This window comes from Panthera pardus, unplaced genomic scaffold, assembly GCF_024362965.1.
Source record: "Panthera pardus isolate Hobbes unplaced genomic scaffold, ASM2436296v1 HiC_scaffold_7, whole genome shotgun sequence".
In the NCBI taxonomy this organism is placed as follows: Eukaryota; Metazoa; Chordata; class Mammalia; order Carnivora; family Felidae; genus Panthera; species Panthera pardus.
Genome location: NW_026527002.1, coordinates 25,844,128 through 25,870,794, shown reverse-complemented (window position 1 = coordinate 25,870,794; position 26,667 = coordinate 25,844,128). Strand labels below are relative to the sequence as shown.

Below are 26,667 nucleotides of genomic sequence, written 5' to 3'. Positions count from 1 at the left end.
CTCTTGCTTGATCAACATAGTACTTAAAAATAAACAAAGAATCTGGTGAGTGGGAGGGAGGGGAAAGTGGGTGATGGGCATTGAGGAGGGCACATGTTGGGATGAGCAACCAATTGGTATGGAAACCAATTTGCCAATAAATTTCATATTAAAAAAATAATAAAAATAAAAATAAAGAATCAAAAACAACCAAAAGGAGGTGAAGATGTTACATTGACAACATTCTTCTCTTTGAGAGCAGTTTCAAACTTTCAGGAAACAGGTTCATGGTGGAAAGACCATGAACACAGGGAGAAAAGGTTTTGCTACACAGTGACAGATATCTAAAGAGTGAAGAACCTTTCTTCCAGAGAACTTTAGTATTGGGTTAATCAAAAGGTCAGCACCTAACTGGCTTTCTGTTTATCCTGAAGGAGTCAAGCCTCAAGGAGGAAAAGCTGCTGGACAGGTAATACCTCCTGGGGATGGGTCACAGCCAGACGGCTCCAGGAAGCTGGAAATAAGAAGTGAAAGCTGGGAGCCCTAGACTGAAGAAGACCATGCATGAAAATGGAACCTGGTAAGGCAGTCTGAGCCATCACAGATTAAAAAGAAAGAAAAAAAAAAAACAAAAAAAAAAACCACAATTATTTCAAAATTGGTATCTCATTTTCTTTGTCCTTTCTATGGAGTATCTCATTAATATTTATGATGTTTTAATAGTATTTGCCTCATTTTGAAAAAGACAATTCTCTAGAGTTGGTTTCCATTGTTACCAATCGATGAGAAGTCTGGGGTAGGCTTTTAGCTACCTAGGAAGACAATGGAACCACCCAATTGTGATTAATCTGAACCATAGCCCCAAAGTCTAAGTCTTTAAGCATGCGTTTCAATCATTTTAATGCAAGCATCCCATTACCTTGTCTGAACTCTAACATTCTTCAAATGAGTGTTTTTCGAACTACAGATCAAGACCCATTAGGGGGTCATTAAATCAGTTTAATAGCTTGGGACCCATATTTTTGAAAACTAAAATCAAATAGAATTAAGAAGAACAGAAAACAACTTCCCTCACATATGGAAAGGGCAATGTATGAGTCAGGATAAGATAACCTATACTCATATCTAAGTGCCTTTAACACAATAGAAGACTTCCCTATCCCTCATACAAAGACAGCTCAGGTTAACTGAGCCTCCTCTGTCTTACAGCTTCCAAATATGCAGCATGTAGTCTCCAAGTCAGAGTGTTGCCTCCAGCAGCAAAGAAGTTTTTTGCCCTAATAAAATGGAAATGTGCAAAAGTTCCTAGTCTGAGAAAAATCGTCACCTTATTGGGAAGAATTTTTGCTCTGGTGAAGAATCCCTGTTGCACTAGAGAGTACTTGTGTGAGCTTCACATCCCTTTTGCTCAGCCTCTGTGGGCTCTATCCATTGTCCCTTCATCTTCTCAGCCTTGGTACCTAGCTCTAACTAGGTGCTGCTATGGACTGAACTGGCCCATGCCCCACCCTCCAATTCATATGTTGAAGCCCTAACGCCCAATGGGACTGTATTTGGAGGCAGGGATTTTAGGAAGCTATCAAGGTTAAGTGAGGTCATAAAGGTGGGGCTGTAATTCAGTAAGACTGGTGGGCTTATCAGAAAAGGAAGAGACATGGGAGCTCTGTCTCAGCATGCACATATAAAGGAAAGACCATGGGAGCACACAGAGGGAAGCAACAGTCTTTGAGCCAGGAAGAGAGCTCTCACCAGAACCTAACCAAGCTGGCACCCTGGTCTAGGACTTCCAGCTTCCAGAACTGTAAGAAAATGCATTTGTGTTGTTTAAACCACCCAGTCTATGCTTATGGCCACCCAAACAGACTAAGACCGGTGCTGACCTTGGATAATCAATAATAGCCTATAAGTGTTAAGGGTCTCCTCTGTGCAGTTTCCCCTCACTTATCCAAGCTGAGTTCATTCCTTCCCATCTTAGAGGAGCGTGTATACACACTGCCTACATCACATTCTATTGTTACTAATTGTGCACACATTCTCTCTTCTGCTAATATGTACATTCCTGGAGAAGAAAGAGCGGTCCAAAGATAATGCCTGATGGTGGGTAAACATGAAATAATTATAAGAGGCATTAATTATTAAACATTATTAATTCCATTTTGCAAACAAGAAAACAAGTTCTGGTATTACCCTGAGGTCTTGCTGTAAGCGGTCAGTTGAACTGAGGTTTGAATGAATGTATGTCAATTTCCAAGTCACATTTTCTTTTATTATTAAGTTACAGCCCTCCCCTCATCCCTTTCCCTGTATCTTACCAAACTTTTGGACTTGGTCCCATCTCCACTTTCCTCACTGACTCATCTCTTCATTACTCACTTCTCTGCTTTTCTACCATCTCTGCTCCTTCAATCCTATCAGTTTTCTGTGTCCTAGGTCTTTAACCCATTGTCATCTATCTACATTATTGGACTTGACACCTTGATTAAAACAATGCAATATTATAATATTGAGTGACTCTATATTTAATTATTTAACAATGCTTTCCTTAGTGGGCTAGTTATAATAGCATAGCTAATGAATCAATTTAATTAGATATAAACAAATTTGTTCTGCTTTCCTTTTAAAATTAATCTGATTCTCTTTTTCATCATATTTATTACTACAAAATAACAAATGCAATCCTTTGTTAAATTGCTTATATCCGTTGGTTTCATATTATCAGGCACAGAAATGTTTGCCATCACAAGTCTTTAATTACTTTTCCCACTCATAGTAGGCACTCCCAAGTACTATATAATATGAATTTACTAAAGAATTATAAAACAAAGAAGAGCAAAACGTCAGGCTTCTGAAAAGCCTTATCATCAGAAAAGCCTTATCATCATCATATTTTGATGATTCAGACAGAGCAGCAATATAAATAGATTAATAAAACTAAGAGTGATTCATATTTGTTCCCTGGTGCAATTAGCTTCACTAAAGAGAGCATGATGCCATTCTAAGGCTGAAAGAAGACCTTGTAGCTGAAGTTTTAAATATGCCACTTTAAAAAAAGTGCTTTATTTAAATTTGATTGACTGTCCTCAAAGCATAAGGCCTTAAAATATTTATGAGTCATTTTGGGTTGAATGCAACCCACAGCAAGCCATAGTGGCTATAAAAAGCACATTAAAAATACTAGTAATGACCCATAATATTATTTTCAAGATAAGTCTTTTCCTGATCAGTGATAATGCTGTCTCATTCTTTGAGTTACCATCTTTATTTGTTAAAAAGTCTTGAAGTTTCAGCTCAAAGATGTTCTCACACAGGGTTCCAAATAAGTTAATAGCCTGTTTTAAGAACTATTGGAACTAGACAGTAAAAATTGAAGCCACCATTGCAATTGAGTTTGCTCAAGTCTAGCTTATAGTTTTTTCCAGACTCTGGGATCAGCGGTTTCAGAGAGAGAGAGACAGAGACAGAAATCAAGACCCCCAGATTTCCAAAGAGCCCTATCCAATATATTCACTGTATTTCAATATGCCAGAAGAAGATTCCATGGTGTAAGATAAGCTCCTAAGGCAGTATAATATTAAATGGATGACAGCCTAGACCCATTGATTCTACTGCTTTAAAAAAAAAAAAAAAAAAAAAAAAAGAATGAGTATAAAGGAACTGGCATTGTTATTGACTTCTATTTATTTTTATAAGGGTTGTTAGTCCCAGGCCAGTTGCTCCTTAATTGCTCAGCAAGGTCTTGGGTGGCTTTCTGCTCAACTTGTGTGTTCCCATGGAATGCAGTCTAATTGCAAATATTGGCGATCCATGAATCATGTAAATCTCATTCTATGAAAAGCCACATGTAAGCTTCTCCTACTAGGAATACATTCATTCCAGTGATCTGTTATTCTAGATTATTCACACTGCTGCCCTTGTTCAGTCATTCAGTGTATATCTTTTGCATGTCTACCAGATGGCTGCTGTATTTAGCATGGGAAAAACAAAGTGATAAGATAAAGTTCAACAGGCACACAAGATGGCAGACAATTGTTCGATGTTTCAGGAATTACTGGGTTGTAATCCTTAGAACGACTGCCTAGTAGGGTAGGTGTCACCATCTTCATTTACACATGGGGACAACGGTGAAAATAAACCTGAGCCTCAGAGAGGGTAAACATTAAGTCCAAGCTCACAGAGCAAATATGTTCCAGAACTTGCCTTCACATCTAAGGTAGTTTTATCTAATCCCCAAACCTATGGGCCTTTGATTATTGTTTTCTGCTTTCCTTTATCAGTTTAAATGTACGGTTTAAATTTAAAAATGAATTAATTTTGTTTGTAAGTCTTCCTCAAACCATCCTTGTTCGTTATTCTTAAACACTGACACTTTACTATGTAGTAGGCTAAGACTGTGATACGTTTCATCTCTTTAACAAAAATAATACTATTTAAAATATTTTAAGCACTCAAATATCATACAGCGTCTTGTGCCATATATATGTTTTTACTTCCCCCACATGCAAAGAGAATAAGTGCACAGGGAGCAGGCCCAAATGAGCCCCATCTTCAGGCCAGTCATAGGGGTAAAACAGCTGAATGTAGAAAGAGTGTGGTCATGAAGAAGCATGTCCTGAAGAAGAGCCAAAAAGGACTCACAGTCATTCTAGAATTTGAGGAGTGATTTTTAACACTCCAGGAAGAAGTGAGTCAGTAAGGAAGAATGTAAATCAAATGGGTACCAGTGAAAGGAAAAACACAGTCACTTTTATGTAAATCAAAAGATCTGCTTTCGCCAAAAGGAAATTCTGGGAAATCTCTCTCCTACGCATCAGCAAAATGCAGGCAAGTTCTCATTTGTTTTCCTCCCTCTGTCAGGAACAATTTTCCCAGCCCAGTGGGGCATATAGGACTAGAATGGAGACGGATGGATTGAAACTTATCTTTGCTATGAAATCACGAATGGTACAAATACACCATTTTTTTTCCTTCCTTTTTGAGAAATTTTCAAGACTGCCATATGAGTCAGACCAAACTCTGAGCTAAAACTAAGTCTTTCTAGACCATATCTAGATTTAAATAGTAGACTGGAAACCAAGAAATCAATCATTTTTCATTTTGTTAATCTTCTATAATAATAAAAATTAACCCCCTTTTATTTTCAAAAAAAGTTTTTGTTCATAAAAAATAATGGTTTGTGGTGGACTTTTTGACAGTATCAATAATAAAATAATAAATAAAATTTTGATAGTATTAATAGATTATAAAAGGTTTTAAGAACTAATTGTCACACCAGCATTTCACACTTTACATATTATTTAATTTCTATTTTAATGGCATATAATTTGAGATCTTTTACCCCCAAGTGACTTTGTGAAAGTCTGTGTGGTACTTAAAAAGTAAATTGTCCACACATTTTTGGAAATCTGAGAAATCTTTATCAATATCCTCCTAAATATTTTCAGTTTTTTTCTAAAATGTTCCATCCCCTATCAGCAAATTACTTAAAATCTCAATTTATTCCTACAACAGTCCCTGTGTTTGTTTTTTATTGCTGCTGTAACAAATGAACACAAACTTAGTGGCTTAAATGACGTGAATTTATCATCTCACAATTCCACAAGTTAGAAGTCCAGCATGGGTCTAATGGGGGCAACAAAGTGCTGGCATGCTGTGTTCCTGTCTCGAGACCCCAGGGAGAATTTGTGTCTTACTCATGGGGATATGGACAGAATTCAGTGTGGTACAATTTGCAGGACTGAGATCTTTGCTTCCTTGCTGGCTGTAGCTAGGAGGTATCTTAACTTCTCAAGAAGACCTTTCTTTATAGTCTTTACATGTGGCCCCTTACTTCCCAGAACCAGCAGTGGAGGGGGAGAGGGGGAGCAGGTCCTCCCCATGCCATCACCTTGGACCATGACTGGAAAATGTTTCAACTTTCAAGGCTTCATATGATTAGATCAGGTCCATGGAGATAATCTAAGATAATTTCCCTATTTAATGATCCTTAAACGTAATCACATCTGCAAAGTTCATTTTGCCTTGTAAGTGATGTATTCACAGGTTCTGGAGGTTAGGATGTTCTGCCTACTATAGCTCCTCTACTATAAAGAAAGGCTAGATTCCTTCAGATGGTCAAGCTTTTCCAGTAACTCTCAAATTAAGATGGTTCATTGCCCCAAATTTATATTTCAGAACCAGAAGATAACAGTCAAAATTCACCTCCATCCTGTTGCCAAATCGTCTTTGCTTGCCCAGCATGATTTAATTTTTCTTCCTTATTTTTTATATGATTCTATTTCTGTTCTTACCATGATGATTTTACTTAACTTCAGGGTGTTCCCTTTATGTTTGGAGTTCTTGAAACCTGTGCCAGATTTCCTCTAGACCCACCTTTCGTCATTCCAGTAGACCACCTGCCCAATAAACAGATATTATAGTTCCTGGACTAAATCCAACATATTTTACCCCCATCCAATTTTTAAAAAATGTGTATTGAGAGAGGTGTGGGGGAGTAGAGGGGCAGAGAGAGTGGGAGAGAGAATCCCAAGCAGGCTCCTCATTTCAGCACAGAGCCTGATGTGGGGTCCATCCCATGAACCATGAGATCGTGACCTGAGCCAAAATCAAGAGTTGAACGCTTAACCTACTGAGTCACCCAGGCACCCCAACTCCCATTCAATTTTAACTCAGCCACACCTTAGTACCTATAATTAAAAAAAAAACAAACTTTTTTTAATGTTTATTTTTGAGAGAGAGACAGGACATGAATAGGGGAGGGGCAGAGAGACAGGGAGACACAGAATCTAAAGCAGGCTCCAGGCTCCGAACTGTCAGAACAGAGCCCAATGTGGAGCTCGAACTCACTAACCTAATCGCGAGATCATGACCTGAGCCGAAGGTGGACGCTTACCCGACAGAGGCACCCAGGCACCCCGTTAGTACCTATAATTTTTAGAGTTTTTCAGTTTTAAATATTAAATTCTAAATTCTTTCTCTCTGGTATTTACTATTGAGCTTTCCACTGCCAGTCCTGCATGACTACCAAATCTTCTCTGTCATTCCATCCAGTCTTCCAGGTCCAACTTCTCTCTACACTAATCGTCATTTATACTAGACTCATTAATTTTTATCAGAGCAACTTAATTCACTAATTTATTGATCAAATAGTTATTTAAAACTACTATTCTCTGCTAGATATTGTGTTGGTCAATGCAGATTTTACAGAGACATTACAGTTGTCCCTAATCTGTTTACAATCTGGTTTCAGTCTCCTTCCTATTCAGCCCGATCCTCATGAAAAGTTTCAACTGTTTATTCACAAGTATTCAAAATTTTCTTGACTACTTTGTACTATTGCCACTGTGTAATTAGTTCACCCAAATAAAGGTTCTGTGCTTTTCTAAGTCATTAATTAGGCAAAACAATAAGTATTAGGTGGTTGAATAAATAAACATGGGCAAACCCTAAACTCTACTTTCTCTTTTGAATTCCCTGACTTTTGAATGAGTCTGTCAAGCCTTTGCTAGACCAATACTGCTCACTGATTCATTTAATTAGTTAATTTACTACTCTCTTTACATTGATGATTTCAGAATTTTTCTGCTTTTCTTAAGCCATCCATATATCCCTGTTAACAACCTGTTCTATACATCACAGAAAAAAAAAAAAAATGAAGATCACCAAGTACAAATTCTCTTGATTTCTATCACTTACTTCTCTCCGAACTTACTTATAATGGTAGTCCCTACTTTCTAGGCTAACTCTGCACTCACTTTACCTCACTTTGTGGACAATGCTACGTCCCAAGTGTCTGGATATTTGTTTCATCAATTATCTAGCTTCTTCTGCATCTTCCATGTTTTCTACACCATTGGCTACAAGTCTGATTGTCTCCTATTCTAAGAAAAACTTTCCCATTCATTTCTTTTATTCCCTTAACTACTAAATATTTCATGAAAATAATCTTTCCTCTATCTCATTTCCTTCTTAATCCCTTAAGATCTTATGACTGCCCATAAAATATCATTGCAACAATTATTTAAAAGGTCATTTAGAAACTATTGGTCACTTCTCTGTTCTCATCCAGCTTGACCTCTCTATAAAAAGATGCTATTAATAATCCTTCTATATCTGAAACTCTCCCTTGGCTTTCATGACAGTGTTGTACTTTTCTGATTGCTCATCTGAGCAGCATTCTACACTTATGACTGCTCCATCTAAGCCCTTCACTGACTCCTTTCTTTCTGTCTGTCCTACATCCAGTACTCCATAATGACTTCTTAGTCTATGCTGGGTCCAGAGGACACTTCTTCCTTATATATGGTGTCAGTAAATACCTTTGTCCTGATTACTCTCCAGTCTCTATCTCCAGTCCTGATATCTTAACAGATGCCCCATATCAAATCTTTAAGCAAGCCTTCTCTCAACCTTTGCAGGGCTTGGTTCAAGGGTACTAATGAAGCTGGCATATCATCTGTCTAAATATTTGAAAATTATAAATCCATCTAAAAAACTGATAAAATATATGTATTATTGATTCTTCTATTCTGACAAGTATTCCTCCATAAAAACTTGGAAGTCCAGGTTCAAATTTAAACCTCTTGTGTTTCTGGGAACTTATCTCTAGAACATAACAGAACGGGGCAACCATTCTAGACGTCTCACCTCTCCTTTTCCTTTTTACCTTCTGGCTCTATTCAGTACCACATAGGGCCTTGTGTATAGGCATAAGGACCCCCATGCCTCAGGTGCAGGCTGCATCCATATCCTTGCAAACTTTGAACCATCTTTTGGACCTAAGGGAAGTATATCAGAGGATGGACCCAATGAAGAGGGCTACATCAATCCCAGAAGTGGACTTTGGGCCATTTAATTATGGTATGAAAGGGTCCCAACCCAGAGTTGATCTATTAATTGCCAGTGGATTCCAGGGCACATACCCCTTAGACCTGTGGAGTCCTCAGCCAAGGGGAAGCATATCCAAGCCAAGCCAGGAGAAGAGTAGAGACCTCCAAATTGTGGGTCCTAGGGCAAGGACTCCTTTGCCAGGATCTGAGGACAGGACCACAATTACTACCTGCCAATCATCTCTAAGAATGTTATACTGACATATCCAATTTTCTTTTCTTTTCTTTTTTTTCCAATCTGAGTTTATTTCACCAGGATTATTCTTTCTAATCCTGATTCTCCCCCTATGGTCCTGTATATGTATCCAATCTACCTAGCCAGAGATTTCTCTAGTCAGAGAAATCAAACTCATCTTCAACCTCATCACTTTCCTCTACCCTTATTCAAATGGTCACTCAGCACTATTGCACTGGTCTCTGAAATGCATTTGTCTCTTTAATTCTTTCCAACTTCACTTTCACTGCCATAGCTGAGACATTCATTTTCTTTCCTGAGTAGCCTTTCAACTAGTTTTCTCTTGGTGATCTCTTGACTCTCTAGTCAGTTCAAGTTCTTTCAACAGGTCAGATAATGACAGGTCTCTCTTCTAACTCTTCATTGGTTTCTCACTGCCAATCAAAACTATTTTTATGATGTCATCATATGCTTTTTACTTAATCTGTCACAGATTCCTGCTCTGGCCATACTGGCTAACTTATGATGCCAACATCTAAAAACTTTTATAATTTTACTTTTTAAAACTTTTCTTCCTTTAGCTTAGAACTTTCCCCTACTTCTGAGTCTATTAGGTTCAGCTCAAAAACTATCACTTCAAGAAACCTATCTTGATCTTACTTTCAGAATTAAATCAGTTCTCCTACTTTTAATTCATCTTGATAATTCCTCTACTCATTCATTCATCTTTTCCTCCATCCCTCCGTCCACCAAGTCATTCCACAAATGTTCACTGAAAACCTACAATGAAAGAAGCTGTCTTCTCTGTCTTGTGAGAGTTTCTGCTCTCATGGAGCTCTGATTAGTGGGGAAGAAAGATATTAATCAAATAATGACCCCAAAATATAAGGATAAACTGACATGAACTAAGAAAAGAGCTCTGAAAGAGAGGAACGTGTTTTGTAAGAATGCATGACTAGTTTTTACTGAGCAGTTGAGGAACTGATGGGCAAACTGAGATTTGAAAGACTGGTAGGAGTTAACTGGATGAAGAAAGAAGAAACATCCCAATAGAGGGGCTGAGAATATAAAAAGCTTCATGATGGGAGTGACCTTGGCTTATTTAAGGAACTGAAAGAAAAAGGTTGGAGTGCAGAAAGTAAGGGCTGAATGATGTGACAGAATCTGTTGTGATAGAGAGGGTCCATCCAGATTTTGTCTTAATTCTTTTATTTTTAAGTTTATTTATTCTGAAAGAAAGAGTGAGAGAGAGTGTTTGCACATGAGCAGGGAAAGGGCAGAGAGAAAGGGAGAGAGAGAATCCCAAGTAGTCTCCTGGCTATCAGTGTGGAACCCGGAGCCTGATGTGGGGCTCGAACCCACAAATCATAGGTTCATGACCTAAGTGGAAACCAAGAGTCAGGTGATAAACCAGCTGAGCCACCCAGGCACCCCAATTTTGCCTTAATTCAAAGTTTATTTTATTTATTTATTTTGAGAGAGGAAGAGAAGGGGAGGGGCAGAGAGAGGGAAAGAGAGAATCTCCACACTGTTAGCACAGAGCCTGATGTGGGGCTTGAACTCACATACCATGAAATCATGACCTGAGCCACATCAAGAGTCACATGCTTAACTGACTGAGCCACCCAAGCACCCTTGTCCTAATTCTAAAAGAAATGGAAAACCTCTGGTGAGTTTTATGCAGGGAGGTGACATAGTTGTGTAAAGAACTTTCTGGTGGTAATTTGGAAAATTATCTGAGGATGACAGAAGTGAATGCAGGCTATTCAGTTGTAAGACCATTGTTGTAGCTCAGGTGAGAATTGGTAGCTTGGGCTGTGGTTGTGATAAAGAGAAGTGTACATATTTGATAAATACTTAGATGTTGAAATCATCTAGACTTAGACATGGTTTGATATGGAGGGTGAGAGTGAGGGAGATGCCAGTGTTTTGAGACTGTGCATAATGACAGGTAGTACCAACCACCAAGACAGAACATTGGAAGATCAGGTCTAAGGGAGAAGATCCTTCTAGTTTGGGGAAACTTCTGTTTAAGGTACACTTAAGATCAGGGGAGAAGTCTGTGTTTGATGTAAATTTGAGATTCATTGACCTAGAAATCTCTTAGAAAATATGTAGCATTAGAGAGGATAAGAGCCAAGGACCCATCCTTGAGGAACATCACCACATAAAAATCTTTAAGGTGTGTTTGTGTGTGGAAAGGAGGGGTATAGCACCGGGAGGGAGGGGGAGGGGGAGATGCACCTGCAGAGAAGTCTGGGAATTTTTTCTGCTTTGGTTTATACTTACTTATGCTTTGTATGTCTCTCCCACTGAAAATTCCTTGAAGATAGAGAGGGTATCTTACTTACACTTACAGTTCCCCAGAGTGTAAGGAATACTGTGTTTATATGATGCTTGAACTGAATGTTGGTGACTTTTTGGCAGCAATTATTTTCTTCCTGCGGAAAACCATTGTCTTTTAAATCTGAAATCATTTGTATTCATTTCATGTTTTTAAACTTAATTCAAAACTGTTTAGGCTATGGTTTAGGTAATTACTCTTAAAGAAAAGTTACAGTTTCATCCTACTCATAAAAGAATAAAGAGAAGGTCCTAGAATTACCTTTCTCTTTGTTTTGTTAGTGAGCAAAGAACAGTCTTCTGTACTGATTTTTAATGTGGCTGTCACCAAAACTTGAAACTATCATAAACTAAAAACATAAAATCTAACAATTTAAATTTTCCAGAAGTTATAAACTTCATTCTAGGTCAATTCCATTGCAAAATAACTCTGAAAGGTGAACTTTTTAAACATTTTCAGCAACAAAATGGTTTTGAGCTTGAATAGGTTTAGTTTATACACCTTCTATGATGTCATCTTTTCAGACATATAAAACATTTTTTTAACTCTGGTGTCACTACTTGTATGGCAAGCCAAAAATAGGGAAATATAATTGAGATTAATTATAAATCTGCTTAAACTATTCTCTTGTCACCTTAATCTTCTTTCATAATTTCCATACACTGATCTTAATGTTAAGTTTGCTTCTCTATTTCCACTTTTTATCTGGCTCCTTCCTACAAAAGCAAAATTATATGCAAAAGGAGATGCCTATCTGAAATCTCTAAAGCAGAATGACATGAGTAATATTCTGCAAAGCATTCTGTTGATGACAAAGATTGAGAGTGACATTATATGTTTTTTGAATTGAGCTGAAACTTTTCCTCTCCTTGGTAATTCTTGATCAGATTTATATAAGAATATAAATAGCGTGTATTCACTTTCAAGGTTAACAGTTCCCTGTCCCCAAAGCAGATCACTGACAAATGAAGGCAGTATTTATTACTTTGTCCCTGGTAGAAACTGATAATTACCTGTGTCCACTAAGTGCCTATTTGCAAGAACAATAGGCTTGTAAAAATTCAGTTTCTGAAGAATCTGTTCAATCTGTTCTTTATCCCATGTGTGTACTCTTACCATATTTTCAGTTCGCTAAATGCAGGCCAGGGAAGTCACGACACCTCCCTTTTAATGTTCTGGTGAGGGGCTCGGTGTGAGTCTGAGAACACCGTTTAATTACAAGAAGTTTTCAAAAGTGGGGCGGAGGGGGGGATCAAGAAGCTACACTAGTTTCATTATCTGTGGTGCATATGCTGAAGGAAAAAGGAAAACAGATTTTTAGTGGTTAGTGAATATTGACCTTAAATTACTGGCTCACAAATTAGACAATAATTAGAGACTTCCACTTATATTTTGCTTATATTTCACTTTATAAGACTTTAATGGCTCGTTGGTTTTTCCTACATGAAATGGCAAACATCTTGACAACCATGTTATTATTCCAAGCTGTTCTGGTCTAGAAAGGACCAGTCCTGCACTTCCAAATAATCTCTGACTCTAGTCTAAGCCTTTGGAAATGAAGCTCATTACAGAGATTAAGGGAAAATTTGAGCAAAACAAAAGATAAAAAATTATTGAGAAAAACATCACATAATACATGAAAATTATAAATACTAATAAAACAGTACTTTCATAGTAAGTGTGTAGAAGTCTTGGGCTTCCTGGGGCAACAGAGCAATTTCTGGGACTCAGACAGATCTGCATTCAAATGTTTTTCACCTTTTACCAAATGCTTTATCTTAGGCAAATGATTTCATCTTTTTTGCCTCTGTTTCCCCATCTACAAAATGGTGATAAGAGTATTTCTGCTAACTTACAAAAAAATCTATAATTGTTTCAAAGATTAAAGCAAAAAAGAAATGTATCAATGGTTAGCACAGTGCAGATAGTAACTATTCAATAAAAGTAACTATTATTAAACAGTGAATTAAAACAGTCAGTTAAACTTTATAATAAGCAATTTGCACATCGTACCTAAAACCAAATGACAGAAAAAGACCCAAAATTAAGGCATAACCAAAGATATTGCTAACAAAAGTATTAAACAAACCAAAAAAAAGGCAATATAAATAATTGACTACATAGAATGCAAGACAAGTAATAAGGACGAGGACATAATCTGATTTTTCCTTTAAAAAAGTAAAGAAGCTATTGTGTTGAGAATAGATTATGGTGAGAACAGGATAATAGTGGCAAGTTTTATTTCTCTTTCATTTGAAAAAGTTTCAGAGGTAAGTATTCAAGGCTGGATGGGAGTCTCGTAAGACATTAAAGACCCAAGTTCCTTCTGCTGTCCTTCTTCTTTACAATCTTTTGAGCACTGATTCCATTCTCAAAGTCACAAGGTGGTTACTGGATGTCTGGCCATCACATCCACAATTCCAGCAGGGGAAAGTAGGGAAGGCAGTCAACTCCCTTAAAAAGCTTGTCTGAAAGCCTATGTGAAAGTCCAACCCACCACTTTCCGTTTGTATTTCATTAGCCAAGGTTTAGGAACATGGTCACATTATGATAGGAAAAAGAAAAAAAAAAAAGGATAAAATAGGCAGAAAGAGAAAGGATTTGGTTTCTCGCTGGGTTTTCACGCTACGAAAATCCTGCGAAAACATCTAACAACAAGGAAAGTGAAAAGGGTGGTTTTCAGACCATACAGATTGCTGCCCAAATTAATATCAGGTTTCTTTTACTTAGGTGTGCCTGAATATTGGGTAGACAACCAAAAGCCTCTACTCCAAATCGTAGGCCACAAAGAAACATATTTGGAGGGAAATATACTTTTATAGATACAAGTAGAAAGAAAACAGAAAGCCAAAAAAAAGTACAATTAGTAAATTCAAAAGCTTTTTCTTGTTAAAGGCAAAGAAAAAAGCATCTGATGAAGCGCATCAGTGACACAAAGAGAGAGACAGAAAGAATAAATGAGACTGAGAGGGAACAGATAAAAAAATATTTAAAAAAAGATATGATATAACCAAAGTTATTGAGCAGATTTTTAAGTATATGGAAAATCATATATAAAATTCAACTAATAATTGAAAATCATGGTGAACTTTATGATATTCGTAGAAAATATAGATCCCAAAACTGAGTCAAGAAGAAAAAGTCTAAATAGATCAATAAACATGAAATTTAAAGTCCTGTCAAAGAATTTTCTTCAAAAGGCATGTGATTCACTGTTTGATAATCAAATTATTCAAGAATTCCAAGAAGACAAATCCCCTTCTTTTTAACTGTTTCAAATAATATATAAAAGGGGGAAATTTTAAAATTAATATAAATAAGCAGTGTAATAGTGAAATTACCCTACTAACAAAACCTAACAAATGATAGTGACAAAAAATAAGAACTATCTCTCTTGAAAATGATGCAAATCCTAAATGAAATGATAGCACATAAACCAAGCAATATGTGAAAAGGAGAGTTTAACTATAATTTAACATTAGTAATCAATATAATTAATTCTCCTAACAGGTTAAAGGAGTAAAATCAAAGATTATTTTGATAGATGATCTAAAGGCAATTGCTAAATTTAATATGCATTCCTATTACAAATAAAACTCTTAGCAAAAAGGAATTGAGGAATAGTTTCTTAACTTGATATAAACATCTATGTCATCTTAATAACTGTCATCATGCTTAATGTTGGAATAGAAAGTAATTCCATTTAGAGTTAAGAATAAGGCAAAGGTATTCAATTCACTGTTAGTATTTAACATCTTTCTGGAAATGCTAAGTAATGCAATCAGAAAATGAAATGAGGTCTTATAATTCTGGAAAGAGAGGAGCAATTTTTTAATCTTGAAATGATGTGATTTATCCACATGGAAAAAAAGTCAAGAAAATTACCTGAAAAACCATTAGAACTAGCAAGAGATTTCATTAAATTGGTCACATAATGAACTCAATAGCTTTCTTATATACTAACTACAATCTAAGTTCCTTGGGGGGAAAAAAAGTCTTTTTTTCACCACTGAAATTCAGTTCATAATAAGTAAAAATATGACAGAAAGCAAAGTCTATATCAAATAATGAGCAAAATACATGCCATCCAGGAATAAATCGCTCTCTCTAATTAATTTCTAGATTTCAGCTCTTCATCAGTGTACATAATTTATAGCAAAATGCCAAGATAATTCTTTCACAGTTTATTGAGATATAGCTAAAATATAATACACATAAAACAAAATTCACCTCTTTCAGCCACCATTTTGATGACTTTTAGTAAAAAAGCAGCGTAGTGCAACCACCACCACAATCAAATTTTGGAACAGTCCATCACTTTTAAAAGTACTTCCATTAAAAAAAAAAGTTCTTCCATGGCGTCTACCAGTCAACTCCTCCCCTCTACAGCGTCTTTCGCTTGCTACAATTTTTTATCTTTCATAGACTTTCATATATATAGAATGGTGCAGAATGTACTCCTTTGTGTCTAGTTCCTTTTGCTTAGTATAAAGACTCTGAAATTCATCCCCATTGTTGCACTTATCAATAGTTCATTACTTTTTATTACTAAATAGTATTCCATTGTATAAATAGACAATAGCTTGTTTATTCATTTACTAGCTAACAGGCCTTTGGATTATTTTAATTTTGGACCATCATGAATATTGTTGTTGCGAACATTAGTAGAGAAGTCCTTGTATGGACTTTCTGTTTAACTTTCATGAAAAGCTTCCAAACTGTTTTCCAATGTGACTCTGATTTTAAAGTTCTACTAGTAACATATGAGATTTCCGTTTATTCCCATCCTTATTAAGCCTTTTTAATTTTAGCCTTTCTAGCAGATGTGCTGTGTTTAAGAGTCGACTCTTTACCGACTGAGCCACCTAGGTTCCCCTGTGATTGTAGAGTTAATTTGCATTTCCCTAATGGCCAAAGTTGTTAAACATTTTTTAACGTATTTACCAATTATTTGCATATCTTTTTTTAAATGCTTATAATTTTTTGTTATTGCTTTGTCTTTTTACTGTTGAATTATAAGAGGTCTTTAAAAATTTGAGATACAAATTTTTGGCCAGATATATGCTTTGCAAATATTTCTCTCTGTGTCTTGTCTTTTCATTCATTTCCTTAATTGAATCTTTTGATGAGCAAATGTCTAATTTTGATAAGTCTAATTTATCATTGTTTTCTTCTACGATTCATGATGTAGGTATCCTACCTAAAGACTTTCTCTTATATTCCCTTGAGCATATGTTTTCCAGCTCCCATGTGTTTAGTTTCTATATGTAGTTCTAGAATTCATTTTGAATTAATATTTATATAGGATGTAAAGTAAGAATCAAGTTTTAATTTTTTTCAAAAGTACTGAAATATTTTATATTTAAACTTCATTAAGTTCTTCTAAAGATCATCTGGAGCAAGAAACATGCGAGAATAGGAGTACCAATCTGAAGAAGAGCAGTAAGGGCTATATACTCTACCTGGAATGAAAGGCAGCCTACAGCTACAGTCAGTTCAGTCATGATCAAACAAGTTAGCACAACAAAATAAAGCCCAGAACAGAACCAAATATGTGTAACAGTGTAAAATACGGTAAAGGTGGTAATTCAAATGGAATAGCGACAGTTGTATTCAGTAAGTGATCTTGAAATAGTTGGCTTACTGTTGAGGAAATTAAAAAAAAACCCATTGTGTGATAGATTTCAAGTAAAAATAAAATTATAGGTAAAGAATTATATAATATTGAGGACAAGGAAGACCTGTCTAAACTAAGCATTTATTCATTCAACAAATATTTGTCAAACAACTTTTGTGCACCCAGGCAGGACTTTACACATCTTTGCAGGCACTGGGGGCTGGGCATGGGTGAACAAGACAATATTCTTGTTGCCTCTTTGGAGCTTTAACATCCTGTAGTGGGGAAACTAAAAATAAATATAATAAGCATACCAACATATGAAGAAACAAAGTCAAATGATAAAATACCAAAGAAAATAACTGATAGTTTATATGACTTGCATTCACAAAACTAAAAGCCAGGATTCAAAAAAGGTTTGTCTGACTCTAGGTATTATGATTTTATACATTTAGGTATAAATATTTGTGCTGAATCATCTGTCCAAAATACAAATAACAATTATTTCTGGGTATGTAAACTTTTCTTTTGCATATTTATGATTTCCTTCCTCTCCCAATGGTGCCTATATTGCTTGTGTTTAAAAAAAAAGAAGTGAATAAATAAACACCTATATAGTACTTAACATTGTATTTTACCAGACTCTTAGTATTTGGCACGTGATAATTCATATAATCCTTATATATAATATAAGCCGTATATTATAATCTTCACTTCAAAGATGAGGAGACAGAAGAGAATAGAGTTTAAGTGACTTGTTCAAGATCATGCAAAGGCTTTTGAAAGACTGCTTTTAGAGAATACATGTTGAATGTCTAGGTCAAGAGGAAAGACCATTTAATTGCTCCTTCCACTTGTGTCGATTCTACCTGTTGAATTAGTGAAACTTCATTTCATTATCTCTCACTTGTTCTAAGTCAATGAGTCTCACAATGAAATCATGCACACACTGGAATCAGTTGGAGAACTTGAAAACCAAGTGGGTCCTGTCTTTAGAGATTCTGACTTAACTGGTGTTGTCTAGGCACCAAACTTTTGGAACATCCTAGATAATAGGAACAGCCAGGGTTGAAAACTAGTGTCCTAGGTGAACAAAAGGGAAGCACTCTGCCCCCTAAATGTTCTTTTGATTTGATTAAATCACTTTATTATTTATCATTTTATCTTATTTGATTGAATACTTTGATCAGTTTTCAATTTTGAAATCAGGTCTTTGTATGCGTATATGGATGAGCAAATGGAAGGCTTTATTTAACAAATGTTTGGACATAGTGTACAATCAAACATTTGTCGAATGAAGCTTTCCATTTGCACATCCATATACACATACAAATACCTACTTCCAAAAATTGAATGTTGATCAAAGTATTCAAATATCTTTTGGTACTCGTGCCAAATTTAAATTTTATTTTAATGTACAGTTCATGGAAAACTTTTTTTTTCAATTAAAGTGTAGTTGACACAGTGTTACATTAGTTTCAGGTGTACAACATAGTGATTCAACAACTCAATATATTATGCTATGCTTACCACAGGTGTAGCTACTATCTGGGAAACTTTCATTTCAAAAAGGATAGTCTTACTCTTTGATGAGGTTCTTGTTTTATCATGAAAATCTCCTGAAATTAGAAATTATTTTCATCTTCAAACAAGTTCACTTGGAATATATATATTTCTTAGCCTACTATGCTATAATATATGATTTCTTGATGCTGTTACATAAATTTTTAACACCGCTTCTACATTAGTATTTATAGTATTAGGGACTTAGGAATGTAATTTCACAAAATGAAGACCTGAGAAAATTATCAGGCCACCAAAATACTTTTTCCCAATAATTTAGATGTTATAGGTAGAAATTCTATGAGAGCTTGGAGCATTTACATAATTATTTGTTTTCTTCTTCACTTTATTGTTATTAAATTGGTATAGAAGCACTTTAAAATTTTATCTTAAGACCAATTATCTGTGAAAAATGTGAATTAATCATGTAACGCTTTACCTTTTCTATCCAGACAATTATTTAACACCTCTGTTTCATTTTTATACTTGGGACATTCTATAGAATCATACAATGCTAACAGTGTTGTAATCAAATGAATTCATAATATTTTCTCATAACGAGAAGACCTCGTAAGTCTGAGGACTACATTTTTTTCGGATGTTATGTTTTCACTTTAAAATATCTTGTATGGATCTGAAATCTGTTCTTTTTACAAAAAAAAAAAAACTTGCAAATGATTTTTTTAAACTAAATTATCTAACCTATTTAAAATACATCCCAAATTTAGGGTAAATATTATGAATGCATACTGCTAGAAATTTCTATCTTGAATTGGAACCCTGTATGGGTAAGAAATAGGAGATAGGAAGAAAAATATTCAGCAAGTGAGGATACTTATTAGCCAAACTGTCTTCTCTTTTAAAGGAGATTCTAAATTTTAAGCACTTAGACTTGGGTTCTAGAACTATTCTATTTTTATTCATAGACAGAAAACAGGCCTGAACCAGGGATTAGGAAAGCTTACAGGTTATTAGGAAAGTCCTTTTTAGGAAAATCATAGCTATTAGTCTGCTGCTGAGAAAGTTGGGTTTCGTTCAAAGAATCTCTTAATTATCTCTCCTACTGCTGAAGCTGCAGTTAACATATAGAAAAGAGTTCTTCCCTTTAATGAATTCCCAAATGCTGTGGCATTTATTAAGGAAATATTTAAGTAGAGCCATTGTTCAGAGGATATTTTATTCTTTCCTTACTACCACTGCCCCTGCCTCAGCTTATTAGTTTCCTAGTGGGAGGTTATAAGAAATCCGTGAGAATTTATTGTATTCTCTGTCTGGCCTTATTCCTTACTTAACTTTGTACTTAACTGGTACAAAAATAAAAATAGGTTCAGACCCTAGAGAGTGCTGATTAAGAAAACTCTTAAGCAAGTTACAAGTTATTTAGCTCTAAGATTCTGTTTGCTTAGTCCTTTCCCTTAATCATCTATATAAGGAAAATTAAAGTCCATGACTATTCATTTCTTTTCAGTGATTATTTGTAGAGCACTCAATATGAGCAAGGCTTGGGATTCCATTTTGGTATATAAAGATGGATAATGCAGTCTTGGTCCTGGCCACATAAACTTATGGTCTAATATGCGATTATTCATTGTAATAAGCACCAAATTAGGAAGAACACACCTGATGAGAACTCATCCAGGCTTGGGAGACCAGCATGCTTCCTGGAGGAAGTGTGCAAATCTGCCTCTGATGGGGAGACTGGGTGAATATAATTGAAGAACAAGAAACATTTTGATGTAGCTGGATCTTCAGAATCTGTGGAGAGGTGAAAGAAAGTAAAAGATAAATAACATTAAATTAATCTTGGTCTGAATTACATTAGCAAAAGAAATATTGAACAAGGGGCACGTGGGTGGCTCAGTCAGTCACACATCTGACTCTTGGATTTGGCTCAGGTATTGATCTTATGGTTCCTGAGTTCAAGCCCTGTGTCAGACTCCATGTTGATAGCAAGGAGTCTGCCTGGGATTCTCTCTCTTCCTCTCTCTCAGCCCCTCCCCCTCTCATGTGTGCTCTCTCTCTCTCAAAATAAATAAATAAACTTTAAAAAAAGAAATATGGAGCAAGGAAGTTAAGAATATTGTCAATAAAGTGTTTGACATGGAGTTCTGAAGTCCAGGATCCCTGAACCCCAGGTAGATCCCTTAGTCTTAAGAGATAGACCTCCTCCCAGTCTGAAACAAATCTAATTACTATCATAGCCCCAAAAGAAGCGCTACTTGCCTGTTTTTCTCAGTCTCATGATGCCCACCTGGTTCAATGTCATGTGAAATGATTCAAGACCCTCCATCTTAGTATATTGGTACCTGAACTTGGAGTACTTACCTTTGGGACTTTATAGAAAGAGCAAAACAGGAGTTGAATTTAATATAAGGAGGCAAAATTATATACAAATAAACTATAATGACATAAAGTTTAGTTCAAATAATAATCTCATATTCTTCCTCAATAAATAAAACCTCTTATCCAGATAAGTTGGAAAAAGAGAAAGATCTCCTGGGAAGTCTATGTTTCTTTCCTCTTTTTGTCTTTAAAGCTGAAACTCTTCTATGTATCCCACACTGTTCTCCTACACAAGTCTGGGAGGTCCTTATACAGAGCACTTATTAATACCTCCAGGTTTTCTATGACTCCATTAGAAATCTTCAGATGACTTTTCATTACTGAGATTTGCAAAGATGCTTTTTTTGTTTTTTTCAATTCCCTCTGCAAAATTCCTGCCACTGCTTATTGCTGATAATTCTTTATTTTTGCTTCAGGCTTACCTCTGTTTTCCAACCCAAACACTTTTTACTCATTCACTATTGTCTTTATGTTAAGCCCCTGATGTGGAAATGAGCAAATTTTAAATTCCATTTTTATTTTTAATAAAAGTAACCTTACAAATGAGGTCTGGGACTTAAAAGTGATTTCCCACAAGATGCTCAGTCCATCAACCAAGAAACATTTATGGTGTGCTAATGGACTTCCAAACATCATGCTAAGCATGAAGGATAATATAGTGAATGAGATCAAATCTTTGCTTTCAGAGAGTGTATAGTCAAGTGGGCAGAAGCCTAGGTGCGATGATGCTTTTATGTAACATAATCCAACAGCCTATTCAGCCTCAGTAGCTCAGGTGTTTTATTATTTGGCCACTCAATGTTCAATGTCATGTAGAATGGCAGACACCCTATATTTATCTCAAAGCAGTCTATCACCTTATTGCAAGACATATTTCCCTTGTCTATGTTTTCCCCACCCATTCTATATATCTCTATTACAACTCTTGAGACAATCAACTTTTCAAGTCAAATCTGTTGAATTTCTTGAGAAAAACTCACAACCATCTGCATCATGTACCTACCACCACAATCAAGACATAGAAATTTTCCATCATTCCAAAAAGTTCCTTTTTGTCCCTTCCTACTCAAATATCTCCTTATGCTTCCATCCTGCAACTGAACTGTTTATCTCCCTCTAGTTTTGCATTTTACAGAATGTCATATAAATATAGTCATACAGCATCTAGCCTTTAGTGTCTGGCTTCTTTCATTTAGAAAATACTTTTGGATTTCATCAGTGTCATATGCATCAGCACTTTTTTCTTTTTATTGTTGAATAGTATTCCAATGTAGGAGCATGCCAAATTTCATCATCCATTAACAAGGTAATAAATATTTGGGCCATTTACTGGGTTTGGCTATTGAAATCACTTTTATTTATTTATTTATTTTTTTTCCCTTGCCTTATAGCACTGGTTAGGACTTGCAGTACAAAGCTGAATAGATGTGGTGACAGTGCACATCCTTGACTTGTTCTTAGGTTACTGACTTGTTCTCAGTCTTCAGGGGAAGGTGTTCAGTCTCTTGTATTCAGTTTAATGCTAACAACAGTCATTTCAAACTGATTCTTCCTTTCATTTGTTCCTCAGGAATCATCTTCATGGGGAATGTCTCACAGCATCTCATTTGACACTGGGTAGTACCTCTCCTCCACCTTGATGCGTACAACACAATCCTCAGCTTCTGCAATCTATGGCATACCACAGGCTGCTGGCTGCTGTGGGTACCTCATATCTCTCAGAAAGTTCTCCTGGACTTTAAGACAATCTTTGGACCTGTTCTCTTCCATTAGGTGTTTCTCAGTCCATGGGAAACACATGCAACTCTGATCTGCTATCAACTCACTCACACTGTTGCCACAGTGTTTCTGCCACCAATAGCATCTTGCAGATAATGGTCAAATATGTCATCCAAGCTCCAGGGTTCATGAAGCAGGTTCTCTAGGTGGTATACTTGAAATACCTCTCTCGTGGCCTAACTGAAGGGAAAGTAACACCCATTCTGCTCTCAGAGGGAAGGCAGGGAAAGCACCCAGTTTGCAACAGCTTTCTCCAAACACATTCTCTCTCTCAGTGTTTTCAAACTCAGCCATTTTCTTCTGTTGAGTGAGTGGGCTGAAGGTCATAAAACTGGGTTTGGGGCTAGACTTTTACAAAACCCCTATAGAGGAGTCAAATGACTGTTTTGAAAAGTAGGGATAATTTTCTCTATTTGTTTTATTCCTTTGAGAACTTTAATTGATAGAGAGGCAGAACAAGTCCCATTTGAGAACTGTATTACAGATGAAGGAACTGATACTAAAACACCTTTCAACTTCAGTTATTTTTCTGACTATGGTACAGTATTTTAGTTTATTTCCAGTTTATTTTCTCCTTTGGTCAGAAGAGACATGTTCATTAATAAGGACAGTAAGTAACAAATAACTATGTCCATATGTTCCTTTTAATCACTGCAGTAAATTCCTATGATTAAGGAATTACTGAGAAATTACTAAATAAAAACTGAAGGTGAGATTAGGTAAAACTGTCATAATTCCATGAGTAAATATTTAACAGGAAGACAGAGTAGTTTTAAAACTTTTTTTATAAGTAGAACTTTGTTTTGAAGTGAAATCTTTTTTTTGTTTTTCAGTCATTCATTGTGTGTTTATTAAACTCCAGGAACTACCAGGAAGAATGTTAGACAATGTAAATTCTCTGATGGAGTTTGCATTCCTAAGGGAGAAAGAATAATCAATTAAACAAATAAATGAGTGTGGTCATTTTGGGTAGTGATAAGTATATAGAAAAAATAGGGAAATATGATATAAAGTGAATGGGGATCAAGAGTATTTGGATAGACCTGAAGGCCTCTCTCAGGAGGTGATATTGGAGTTGAGACAAATGACAAGAAGGATAAAGCTCTGTAAAGATATGATGGCGATGGTAACTTGTCCTAGGGAGAGGTAACAGAGAGTGAAAATGCCTAAGACAGGAATATGCTTGTGAAATTCATAGATGAGCTACAAAGCCAGTGTGACTCTAGCACAATAAGAGAGGTGGAGCATAGTAGATGATGACATCAAACATGCAGGCAACAGTTGGTTCATGTAGAGTCTTGAAGGTGATGGTAAGTCATTAGATTCATTCTAAGTGCAGCAGAAAGCCTTTTGGAGGATTTTTAACCTGAGAGTGATAGTTCTAATTAACTGATTTAAGAGATCATTGTCTCTACTGTGCAAAGATTGAATTTTAAGCAGCAAGACCAAGTAGAAGGCTATTACAGAGATATAATAATGGCCTGGACAAGGCACTAAAAGTGGACAGAAGTGGATGGATATGTGATATATATTGAAGGTAGAACTTACAGGACTTGTTTATGGATTGCAGTTGGAATTTAAATGAAAGAGATGAGTGGCTACTCATCTTAAGCAATATGGGTGATTGAGAAGGCTGGATCAGAAACAGTTTCAGGTATCAACTTTGCACAAGGTAATTTTGAGAAGTCCATTATATATATGGGTGTGGGGGTAGGGTCAAATATACAGTTGCATGTGTATTGGAGGTCAGTGTGGAGATCATGTTTAGAGATACAAATTTGGGATTCATTGACATTTTTGATGGCAGACAAGGGACTAGATAAGATGTCTTAAAGAAAGAATGTGGAATGAAAATGGTCCAATAATTGAACCCTGAAACACTCCAAAATTTATAGGTGAAACATAAAATTTAACACCAGTGAAGTAGACTAAGAGGAATCCACTGAATTAAGAAAAGAAACCAGGTGAGGGTACATTATAGAAACCACAAAAGAGAGTGGTCTCCCCTAGGTCTAATGCTTCTGACAGGTTGAAAAAGATGAGGACAGAGAAATGACCACTGGGATATGGATGCCAATAGTGATGGTTGCATTTTGTAACATGAAAGCAGAGCCTGAAACAAAAGCTACAATGAAGGTAGTTTATTTTGGGACATTCTAGAAGAAAACATAGGTGAAAATTTAAATGATTTTTAAGCGATTTAGGACTAGGCAATATTTCCTAGCTATGACACCAGAAAAATTATTTATAAAAGTAAAATGTAATCAACTGACTTGATCAAAATTAAACCATCCTGCTGTTCAAAAGACATTGTTAAGAGAATGAAAAAACAAGGCATAGCTGGGAGATAATATTTGCAAGTAATTTATCTGATAAATTACTTGCATCCATAATATATAAAGAACTGTTAAAACTCATTAAGAAAATGAGACATGCAGAGGTTATGGCAGAACTACATAGAAGTAGTAGTTCTACTTCTATGACAAGACTTGTCTCATAGACAAGAAGTAGTTCTACTTCTATGACTACACCTTGTCTCATCCCTGAAACACAGCTAGATCAGCACCAAACCAATTTGCACACCTAGGAAATTGATCTGAGGATTAACACAAGAATCTGTGTAACTTGAGCCACAGAACTTGGCAAGTACACGGTAGAGAGAGGTGAACTGGAGAAGAAAAGGCCATGGAGGGTAGGGAGCTGTTTTGCAAAGAGAGGACAGAGAAAGGGAAAGGGGGAGAGTACAGCACACCAGGATCATTCAGGAAAAACCCTCACACAAAAGTAACTGGAGAGAAAGAGAAATAGTGGAAACACTCACAAGGGACTGAACAAGAAATCTGTTCCCCAAAACCATTGATGGGGAGAAAGGAGAGGGTTTCAATACCATTAAGATTCTACAAACAGAGGAGTGCAGAGTAAGAAATTCTGGATCTCAACACCTGGCAGTGTTCTGGTGGGAAGGGCGAATCCCCAAGAGCAGGCAGCAAGGTCCAAGCAGTCTGTGGACCACATGGAGAGAAACAGTTCCCCCGCTTGGAGGGCATTTGGTAGAGGCCATACAGCTGCCCCACAAGCAAAGATCCCAGGAGACCCTGGAGAGCACCCATGTTCACTGGTATGGGAACAAAGACACCAGCATGCATTGAAACTTCGCACTGGCTGTATGTTGTGATTTGCCACAATCTCTGAACCTCTGCCACAGCACAATCACATGAATGACATTTTCTGGGGCAAGAAAGCACCTGGCCATTGCTCAGTGATACCTTCCCCCAGATGGTCAGAGGGGATTCAAGCCACAGGATTCTCTGAAGTGAGGGGTTTGGAAACAAACCCCATCTGATATAAAACTTGGGAGGGAGGTGCCACCTGGCAGGATGACAGCTTGAACATGGACAGGGTAGAAGTGGGGAATGGACAGAGGCCTGAGACAAAGGAGGGGTGCTTGATTGTGGGTTGGTAAGAGTGGGAAGTTCCTGTGCCAGAGACTAGAACCCCCCTAGTCCCCCCCCCGCCCCCACTTTCAACAACCAGACCAAAACAGACCTAGGATCTAACTTCCTTTATTTGACTTTTAGTGTTGTTTTTAACCTTTTAAGTTTAATTTTTTTATTTTATTGAATCTTTTTTTCTTCTTCCGAAATGACAAAACAAAGGAATTCACCCAAAAGATACAACAGGAAGAAATGACAGCCAGGGACTTAATCTGCACAGATATAAGCAAGATGTCTGAACTAGAATTTAGAACCATGATAATAAGAATACTAGCTGGCATTGGAAAAACCATAGAATCCCCTTCTGTGGAGATAAAAGAAGTAAAATCTAGTCAGGAGGAAACTAAAAATGCTATAACTAAGATACAATCTCGAATGGATGCCATGGCAGCAAGGATGGAAGAGACAGAGCAGCAAATCAGTGATATAGAAGAAAAAATTGTGGAGAATAATGAAACAGAAAAAAGGGGGGAAACTAAGGCAAAAGA

At 36.3% G+C, this 26,667-nt stretch overlaps 1 protein-coding gene across 2 annotated transcripts in view; it reads left to right on the top strand.

The window, feature by feature from the left end:
- PEX2 (peroxisomal biogenesis factor 2) overlaps window positions 1-26,667 on the top strand; it is a 70,579-nt gene that overhangs the window by 31,763 nt on the left and 12,149 nt on the right. The window contains exons 3-4 of one of the 2 annotated variants that reach the window (XR_008419908.1): window positions 414-559; window positions 1,189-2,482. The gene's annotated coding sequence lies outside the window, so the exon portion shown is untranslated. Of the gene's footprint in view, window positions 1-413; window positions 560-1,188; window positions 2,483-26,667 lie in introns of those variants that run through there. The other variant, XR_002081043.2, reaches the window with a different exon arrangement.